The following is a 9751-nucleotide window of genomic DNA, read 5'->3' on the forward strand; positions in this document are numbered from 1 at the left end:
TCCTGTGAATGGTGAGTGGGTGGGGCCCAATCTCTAAGACCCCTTCCAGGTTCCCCAGTAACCCCCACCCCCCTCTGACTCCTGGGGCAGCCGGGCTGGGCAGCTGGGACCCCTAATGGGCCCGACACCCCAGACTCTTGAGATCAGGGCCAGGGAGATGGGGAACCAGGCCCTGCTGTTGAAGACACTGGGGCTGGGGACCTCCCCTCCAACGCTCCCCCATCAAGGGCAAACTGGGGGTTTCTGGCCTCAGAAGCTGAGGGACCAGACGTTATCTGGGGCAGAGGGGCCAGACCCCTTCCTTTGGCTCTGACTGTGGAGACCACCGACAGGGCCTTCCCACAGCTCCACCTGTGCAGACTCCACAGACCCCAGCCCACAGCCCCCCACTCCCAGCATTCACACACTCCCCGCCCCAAACCCCAGAGCAGCGGGGGGCTGAGCTCACAGCCCTGCGCCTTCTCTTCTCACCGGGGGCTCCGTGCTGCCAGGGAGACACGCAGGGCAACCGCGGTTGGAGGGGAGGGGTCCGAAGACTCCCTGAGGAGGGGGCTTCCGGCTGGCTCAGGCCAGCTTGTGGCGGGTGCTCTGAAGAGCTGGGAAGAGGCCTCGGGGCCCCTGTCAGCCCCCCGCCTCAGAGCAGAGCAGGGGTCGGGTGGGACAGGCGGGGGGGCAGTGTCCTCGGGCCCCTCTCTGTCCACGCCTGTGCCATCCCTTCCCTAGGATCCAGGGGTCCTCCCGGGCTCTGAGAGTTGGGGGGCAATGTGTGCTGCCTTTCTGGAAGTCGGTCTGGAACGAGCTCTCAAAGCCTTAGACGGGCATGACCTTTGATCCCTGCGGGGAGGATCAGCCGGAAGTCAGTGGTGGCATCCCTGCCCAGGGATGGAGGCCGGGGCATTGGACGCATCCTGTGCGGGACAGTGGTGCCCGGAGGGACCCACTGAGTGTTGTGAGAGCCGCAGGTTCACAAGCGTGATGCCCAAGTGTGACGCACGCCCAGGTTACCACACCTGTGTGCGTGTGCGGTTCAGTGACGAAAAGAAAATATCTACCCATCCATCCCCTCTCCTCTCTCTGTCATCTGTGTATGTATGTGAGTATGCATCTATCATCTATCACCTATGTGTCTATGTATCTATCATCTACCCGTCATCTATCTATACATCTATCATTGATCTGTTTTCTGTGTGGAATGTGAGGTCCAGTCTGGAAGGACACACACCAGGTACAACCAGCATAATCTCCAGTCTGTTCTGGAAACTTTCCTTCTTTATACATTTTTCTGGTTTTATTACAGGAAAAAATTAAGCTGTCTCCATTTTTGAAAACAGAATAAATTGAAACAATGCATTGAACAATGACAGGCCCTGGAGAAACCCTCCCTCCGGCCCCAGTGTTGATGGCCCTGCTCTGGGGGCAGATCTGCCCAGAGGTGGCCAGCCAGGCACACAGCTGGGTGGGGGCCCCTCCATGTCCACAGTGAAAACAGCGCTGGGCAGCGTGGGTGGTATCAGCCGCAGTGTTGAGAGAAAGAAAACACATACAGTCCAACTTAATCTACATGAAGTTCAAAAACAGGCAAAGCTGAAAAATGGTTAGTTTAAGGGCACACACGGAGGACATAAAACTGTAAGGAAAATTAAAGAAACGATGAATTTGGGGGTCCTGAGGTCCTGGCTGCGTTCTGAGCTTAGATGGTACATGATGGCGGTTTTATTACAATACTTTTTCAACTTTACAGGTACATTTTATATATACTTTTTATGGTTGTTGTAGTTTGCAATTAAAATAGAGGAAGTACATCAAAATATTAGTGGTGGCTCTTCTGGGTGAAGTACGAGGGGTAAATTTGTTCTCCAGTTTGTCTGTACTTTCCACATTATTTGGAGTGAGCTGTTATTTTTAAGCTAAAGACCAAGACTAATAAAGTGTATTTTAAAAGGAACTCAGAAAACCAGCCATCATCTCCCTGATGCTGGGCTGACACCTGTGTCCTTGTAGCTCAGCTGCACCCCGTTGCCTCCAGCTGAGCCTTTTGGGGCCCCAGCAATACCCGAACATGATGACATCTCTGCCAGGATGACCCTGAGATAGGACACAGATACCTCCCAGGCCTGGATTTTTCCTTCCTCCAGGTCATTTGGCTGACTCCACGTCACACCTGCGTTTGATACACTTTATTTCTGTCTGTTTGGGTGTGGTTTTTGTTAGCACAAGTTCATGAACCAGAGAACTTCGGGTCCCCTGGGGGAGAGAGTGGGTAGAGATTTTTTTTTAATTGAGGTAAAATTCACACCACAAAAAATGAAGAATTTTGAAGTGAACAATTCAGTGGATTTGGTACATTCACAATTTTGTGCAACCATCACCACGATCTAGTTCCAAAATATTGTCATTACCCCAAAGGCAGACCCCGAACCCATTACGTGGTCGTTCCCCATCCCGTCCCCCTCCCTCCAGTCCCTGGCAACCACTAATTTTGCTTTCTGTCTCTCTGGATTTACCTGTATTCTGGATATTTCATGTAAATGGAATCATACAATATGTGACTTTTTGTGACTGGGTTCATTCACTTAGCGTGTTTTTGAGGTTCATCCATGCTGTAGCGTGTATCAGTACTTCATTCCTTCTTATGGCCAAATAAAATTTCACTGCATGTATATATTTGTTTATCCATTCATCAGCAGATGGACTTTGGGGTTCTTTTCACCTTTTGGCAACTGTCAATAGTGCTGCTATGAACATAGGTAAATAAGTTTTTATCAGAATACCTGTTTTCAATTCTTTGGGGTATGTGCCTAGTAGTGGAATTGCTGGGTCATATGGTAATTCTATATTTAACCTTTTGAGACACTGCCAAACTGTTTTCCAGAGCAGCTACACCATTTCATATTCCCACCTTCAATGTACAAAATTTCCAATTTCTCCACATCCTTGCCAACATTTGTGATTTTCCATTTTAAAAAGTTACAGTCATCCTATTGGGTGTGAAGTGGCATCTCATTGTGGTTTTGATTTTCATTTCCATAATTACTAACAATGTTGAGCATCTTTTCATGTTCTTCATTTGTATATATTTCTCTCCTTTAGAGAAATATCTGAGTTTCTTCACCATTTTGGAATTGGATTGTCTTTTTTTGTTGACTTGTAAATGTTCTTTATATATTCTGGATATTATACTCTTATCAGATACATGATTTGCAAAGATTTTCTCCTTGTAGGTTGTTTTTTCATTTTCTTGATAGTGTCCTTTGATACACAGAAGTTTTAAATTTGTCTATTTTTTCTTTTCTTCCTTGTGCTTTTGGTGTCAGTTCTAAAAATCCATTGCCAAATCCAAGGTTATAAAGACACACCCTTACGTTTTCTTCTAAGAGTCTTATAGTTTTAGCACTTAAATTTAGGTCTTTGATACATTTTGAGTTAATTTTTTTTTAAACATCTTTATTGGAGTATAATTGCTTTACAATGGTGTGTTAGTTTCTGCTTTATAACAAAGTGAGTCAGTTATACATATACATATGTCCCCATACCTCTTCCCTCTTGCGTCTCCCTCCCTCCCACCCTCCCTATCGCACCCCTCTAGGTGGTCACAAAGCACTGAGCTGATCTCCCTGTGCTATGCGGCTGCTTCCCACTAGCTATCTATTTTATGTTTGGTAGTGTATATATGTCCATGCTACTCTCTCACTTTGTCCCAGCTTACCCTTCCCCCTCCCCGTATCCTCAAGTCCATTCTCTAGTAGGTCTGTGTCTTTATTCCCGTCTTGCCCCTAGGTTCTTCATGACCATTTTTTTTAGATTCCATATATATGTGTTAGCATACGGTATTTGTTTTTCTCTTTCTGACTTACTTCACTCTGTATGACAGTCTCTAGGTCCATCCACCTCACTACAAATAACTCAATTTCATTTCCTTTTATGGCTGAGTAATATTCCATTGTATATATGTGCCACATCTTCTTTAACCATTCATCTGTTGATGGATACTTAGGTTGCTTCCATGTCCTGGCTATTGTAAATAGCAATGAACATTTTGGTACATGACTCTTTTTGAATTGTGGTTTTCTCAGGGTATATGCCCAGTAGTGGGATTGCTGGGTCGTATGGTAGTTCTATTTTTAGTTTTTTAAGGAACGTCCATACTGTTCTCCATAGTGGCTGTATCAATTTACATTCCCACCAACAGTGCAAGAGGGTTCCCTCTTCTCCACACCCTCTCCAGCATTTATTGTTTGTGGATTTTTTGATGATGGCCGTTCTGACCGGTGTGAGATGATATCTCATTGTAGTTTTGATTTGCATTTCTCTAAAAAAAATATGGAACGCTTCATGAATTTGCGTGTCATCCTTGCGCAGGGGCCATGCTAATCTTCTCTGTATCATTCCAATTTTAGTATATGTGCTGCTGAAGCAAGCACTTGAGTTAATTTTTGCATATGGTGTGAGGTAGAGGTACAACTTGATTCTTTGCATGCGGATATTAATTTGTCCCAGCACCATTTGTTGAAAAGACTCTTTGGTTGAATTGTCTTGGCACCCTTGTTAACAATCAACTGATCAAGAGAATGAACACAAGCCATAGCCTGGGAGAAAATATTTACAAAATACACATCTGATGAAGGACTGTTATCCAAAATATATGAAAAACTCTTAAAACTCAACAATGAGAAAACAAACAACCTGATTAAAAAATGGGCCAAACACTTGGACAGGTCACCAGAGAAGATAGACAGATGGCAAATAAGCAGAGGAAAAGATGCTCCACATCCTATATCGTCAGGGAAATGGGAATTAAAACAACAATGAACATCACTACACACCTATTAGAATGGCCAAAGTCCAGAACACTGACAAATGCTGGTGAGGATGTGGAACAACAGGAACTCTCATTCAGTGCTGGTGGGAATACAAAATGGCACAGACACTTTAGAAGACAGTTTGGCTGTATATTACAAAAATAAACGTGTTCTTACCATAAGATCCAGCAATCATGCTTCTTGATATTTACGCAAAGGAGTTGAAACTCATACAAAACACTGCACACACATGTCTATAGAAGCTTTATTCATAATTACTAAAATGTGGAAGCAACCAAGATATCTTAGAATAGGTGAATGGATAAATACACTGTGTACCTCTAGACAATAGAATATTATTCAGCAATAAAAATAAATGAGCTATCAATATTAAGTCATAAAAAGATATAGAGGAACATTTAATGTGTATTAATAAATAAAAGAAGCCAATCTGAAAATGCTACCAACTGTCTGATTCCAACTATATGACATTCTGAAAAAGGCAAAATTATGGAGACAATAAAAAGGTCATTGGTTGCTGGGGGTTGGGGGTAAGGAGGGAAATACTCTGTATGATACTCAAGGATAAATACATGTCATTATACATTTGTCCAAACCCATAGAATGTAAACTATGAATTCTGGATGATTATGATGTGTCAATGTAGGTCCATCGGTTGTAATAAATGCAGGAGAGATTGATAATAAAGGAGGTTATGCACGTGTGAGGGCAGGGAGTATACGGGAAATCTCCATGTCTTCTGCTCAATTTTGCTGTGAACCTAAAACTGCTCTAAAAAATAGTGTTTCTTAAAAAATCAATTGACCATGGATGTATGTTTTTATTTCTCACTCTCGATGTTATTGCATTGATCCATATGTTTATCCTTATTCCAATACCACACTGTTTTGGTTACTGTAGCTCTTGGTAAATTGGAACTGTGCTTCTTATAATTAGGATCTACCCACCCACCCAACTATTCATCCATCCATTCACCCATCCAACTACTAACCTACCCTCAAACACACCAATCCACCTACTCAAATACCCATCCATCAATCAACCACCCATCTCTCCATCCATTTACCCACCCACCCAACTATCCATCCATCCATCCATCCATCCATCCATCCATCCATCCATCCATCTCTTCCTTCCTTCCTTCCTTCATTCAAACTGTTTATTGAGAACCTTGAAATTACCATGCACTACACTGGGGATGAGATTCTGAGTCTGCAGACCCAGGAAGAGGCCACATCCCTTGGGAGCAGCAGCTTTTCCTTTGTCAATGAGGGTCCTGGAAGGGAGAGGTGAGATCCCATGGGGTCGGGCCCTCCAGGATTCCAGGACCCAGGATGGAGCTCAGGGAGGATGTGGGGAGGCAGCCATGGGGCAGCATCAGGCCCAGGCGGGGCTGGGAAGGGGAGGGGGCTGGGAGGAGGAGGGGGCTAGGGGTGGGGGCCTCTGCTACCCGCTCCTGCGAGCTGCACAAACATCCGACTACAGCCCTGAAACTGCCCTGTCCCGTTGTCCTGGGCCACACCTGACCCTGTTTGTCACCGGTCCCATGCCCCACTGACCATGGGCTAAGCTTCTCTTCCCCTTACTTCTCCCCTTTTGTCACCCTGAGTTCTGTTTAGGTCAAAGTTAAGGTTAGCTTTAGCCTGGGGATTTCCAGGGGTGACCAGCAGGGCCACCAGAGCTGGGGAGGTGACCCACTCCATCCCCTTTCCACCTCGGGCCTCACTGCCCCACCAGGCCTGGGGCCTCCCTGCTCAGCCCCTTCATCCAAGAATCTGACAGTTTTCCTATAGTTTCTGGCCCGCAGGACCCCTCACCCAGCACTCCCTGAGCAGAGGGGAAGGCTGGGGCCCAGAGAGGGGAATCATCTTGCCCAAGGTCACACAGCATGTCAGAGGCAGACCCCAGGCAAGAGCCCAGGAGGTGACAGCAGTGGCTGGGGTGGGTGAGGGTCACCATGATCCAGGCACCTCACAGGCATCGTCTCCTTTAATCCCCAAGCCCACCCTTTGGGGGAGAGACTCGTTATCACTCCCTGTACAGATGGGATGAGGAAACAGCCCACAGAAGGGAGCAAATGGCCCAAGGTCAAGGGCTGCGAAGGGCTGCAGGTGAGGGGGACCCTCCCTGTCCACCCTGGGGTCTGGGCTCCCACAGGCCCTTTGCCACCAGCCCTCCCTCCTTCCAGCCATGGGGTGGGGGTGGCCACTGGGTCCACTCGCGGGCCTCCTTTCTGTTCCCCTGACTCAGGTCGGGGCTGGGGGGTGATGGGGGGAAGTTGCCCACGGGAGGGGTCAGGGGCCTGGCAGAGGGCAGCTCTCCATCCGGGTGCCCCTATGTGGCCTGTTTCCTGTCCCTCAGCGGGGAGGCCCCAGGTTGGGAGGGGGAACACTGGGGGCTGGCTCTGTCTCGTTCTCTGGGATGTTAATCATTTTGGGCCTCGGTTTTCCTACCTGTGAGATGGGACGATGATGCTGGCTGTGAGCCCCACGGAATCCGGAAGTGGCTCAGCTGAGTAACTCGTGTTGCGTGTGTCGTAAATGGTTCGGGACAGTAGGCCACTCAATAGCCTCAGTGCGCAGCTGCCTTTTGGAATCTCAGATCTGGTCAGGACTGAGGCCTTCAGGGCCTCTGTCCCTGGCCTCACCTCTTCTGAGCCCTGTCCTTGACCCTCTGCTGGGCTCCGGGGCTCGGGACACTCTGGCCCACCAGCCGGCCTCACTGTGTGCGGCACAGAGAACCGTCGCCCCTGGAGAACTCCTGGCCCACCACCCCCCGGTCCCTCCCTGGGCCTGCTCCCCGCACCCTCTGCTCGTCCCTCTCTGCCTGGTGTCCAGTCTGCGTCTGATTCCCCTTCCTCCCCAGGGCAGGGCCCTGCCATGTAGCACCGAATGCCAGGGATTGCTGGGCGGTGAGCAGGGTGGTGGGCCAGGCGGCGCGGGAGACAGGAGTCTGGAGTCTCCGAGGTGGAGGGGTCAGGGTGCTTCACTGGGGGCCCGTGTGCGCCAGCCGAGGGCTGCTGCAGCCCCCCTGCTCTGTGCCTTTGCTCATGCTGACCCCCCGGGAGGCCCTTCCTCCCTCTGCCCCTCAGCCCTGGGGGTCCAGCTCCCGGGCCCTGTTTTGAGGTGGTTTTGAGTTGGTTTTGATGTGGCTGAAGTTGCTGCTGCTCCCCTTGGCTGCCCCCCAGAACCCCAGGATCCGCCTCCCCTTGTCTTCCTCACACAGGGTCTCATTTGTGCCACGAGCTCCAAGCTGTGAACGGACAAGTCCCCCCAGGCACCCAGAACCACAGCCCCAGCCCCACCCCCGTGGCAGATGGGCAGGCATGTTCCAGGTCTGACTTTGGCCTTGGCTGGACCGTCCCACCTTGCCTGGGACATGAGAAGCCAAGAGCCCACACTGCCCAGGCCTTCAGGGGGCCTCAAGGGTGGATGGACGGATGGACGGATGAGTAACTGACCAGTCTCCTGAAGGACACCTGTGCTCTGGGCTCCTCATTATTACCCCAGACCTGGGGCTCCGAGCACAGAGATTGTGAGGGTCCCCATGTCCAGCCCTGGCCAGCCCTGCCCCCCGGGCTCCCCTGAGCCCCGAGTGTCTGGCTGTGCCCCACGTCAGCCGCAGCTGCGCGCCCGGCGTTTAGAGAGGTCCCTGGGGGCCCCGAGGAGGGGGTACGACCCGCACAGACACAAGATTCTGGAACACAAGATGCCGCTTCTGATGGTTGATTGACGTACTCTCTGCCTGGCTCAGGCCTGGGCGCAGGGGCTTGGGCGGCCTGGGTGCTGCAACGCAGGTCCCTTCTCCAAGGGAGCTGGTGGAAGCTTCCAGAACTGGAGCCACTCCTCCCCCCAGCCTGGGGAGAGGGAGGCACCTGCTTCCCCGGGCTGGGCTGGTCGGCGTTTCCCGGCTATTTTGGGCGTCAGGGCCTCTTGGTTTCGCCAGGCCAGCTGCGCGGGGGTGAGGGTGGGGCCCATGGGGAGCCCAGGGGTGCTGGCCTGAGGCCGCTGGGCCCGAGCAGCCCTATGCTAATGGCAGCAACAGTCAACCTCAGAGACCAGCAAACGTCCATTTTCCATTTGACCGTCCCTCCTGGACCCCAGGGAGCAAGTTTCCACTATCACCAGCCCGGCTGCATGGTGGGGACACAGGCCCCAAGCCGCCAACCCAGAGTCAGGGCTGTCCTGCCCCATGGCCGCCTCCAGGCTCGGCCGTGGCCCCTCGTGGGGCCCAGTCAGGCACCCTCGGCCGTCACCCTGGTTGGTTTCTCCAGGGCACGAGCCCGTCCTGCACAACACCACTCCCTCTCTATGGGCTGCTTCCCTGTGCCCACAGGAGCCCCAGCAGAGCTGCGTTGCCACCGCCAAGGTCCCCACACATGGTAGGTGCTCAGGAAAGGGCTGCTGAGTGGTGGCCTTGCCCCGGGCAGTGACCGCAGCGGGCCTCATCCTCGCAGGGCCTTGGTCCACACTAGCGCTGAGCTGGAGGCCCTGTGTGACCAGAGACCCTGCGGGTGGGCTCATCAGGCTGCTCTGAGGTCCCACCTTCCCTCAGAGAGCCGCTCTCGGCCGGCCCACAGCAGCATTTCCGTCCTCCTTAGGGATCCCGTTTGGGGTCCGGCCAAGGCTTCCTCCCTCCTCCTGGGACGGTCAGGAGACCCCAGCATGTCCCCAGGAGGCCAGGCCTGGGGCGGGCAGGGATTGCCCATCCTGGTGAGGACCGGAGGGGGACCCAGACTTTGGTGCCCAGCACAGCCCGGGCACAGAGGATGCTCAGTGGATGCCAGCCCTGATGTGAGATGTCCCCAGGTCAGGTGCTGAGGAGCAGAAGGGACCTGGGGGGTTGAGTGGCCACAGGAAGAGTGTCACTCCGACCTGTGTGGAAACACACGCATTGTGGTGCCCTGGTGGGTCGTGCTGACCATTAGCTAC

At 51.6% G+C, this 9751-nt stretch overlaps 1 non-coding gene across 1 annotated transcript; it reads right to left on the bottom strand.

Annotated features, from left to right (window-relative positions):
• Positions 1-4314: 4314 nt before the first annotated feature.
• Positions 4315-4421, bottom strand: LOC132348281 (U6 spliceosomal RNA). Its single transcript, XR_009497410.1, has one exon. It is a non-coding gene; the product is annotated as a U6 spliceosomal RNA (small nuclear RNA).
• Positions 4422-9751: the final 5330 nt, after the last annotated feature.

Source organism: Balaenoptera ricei, chromosome 14 (assembly GCF_028023285.1).
Source record: "Balaenoptera ricei isolate mBalRic1 chromosome 14, mBalRic1.hap2, whole genome shotgun sequence".
NCBI lineage: Eukaryota > Metazoa > Chordata > Mammalia > Artiodactyla > Balaenopteridae > Balaenoptera > Balaenoptera ricei.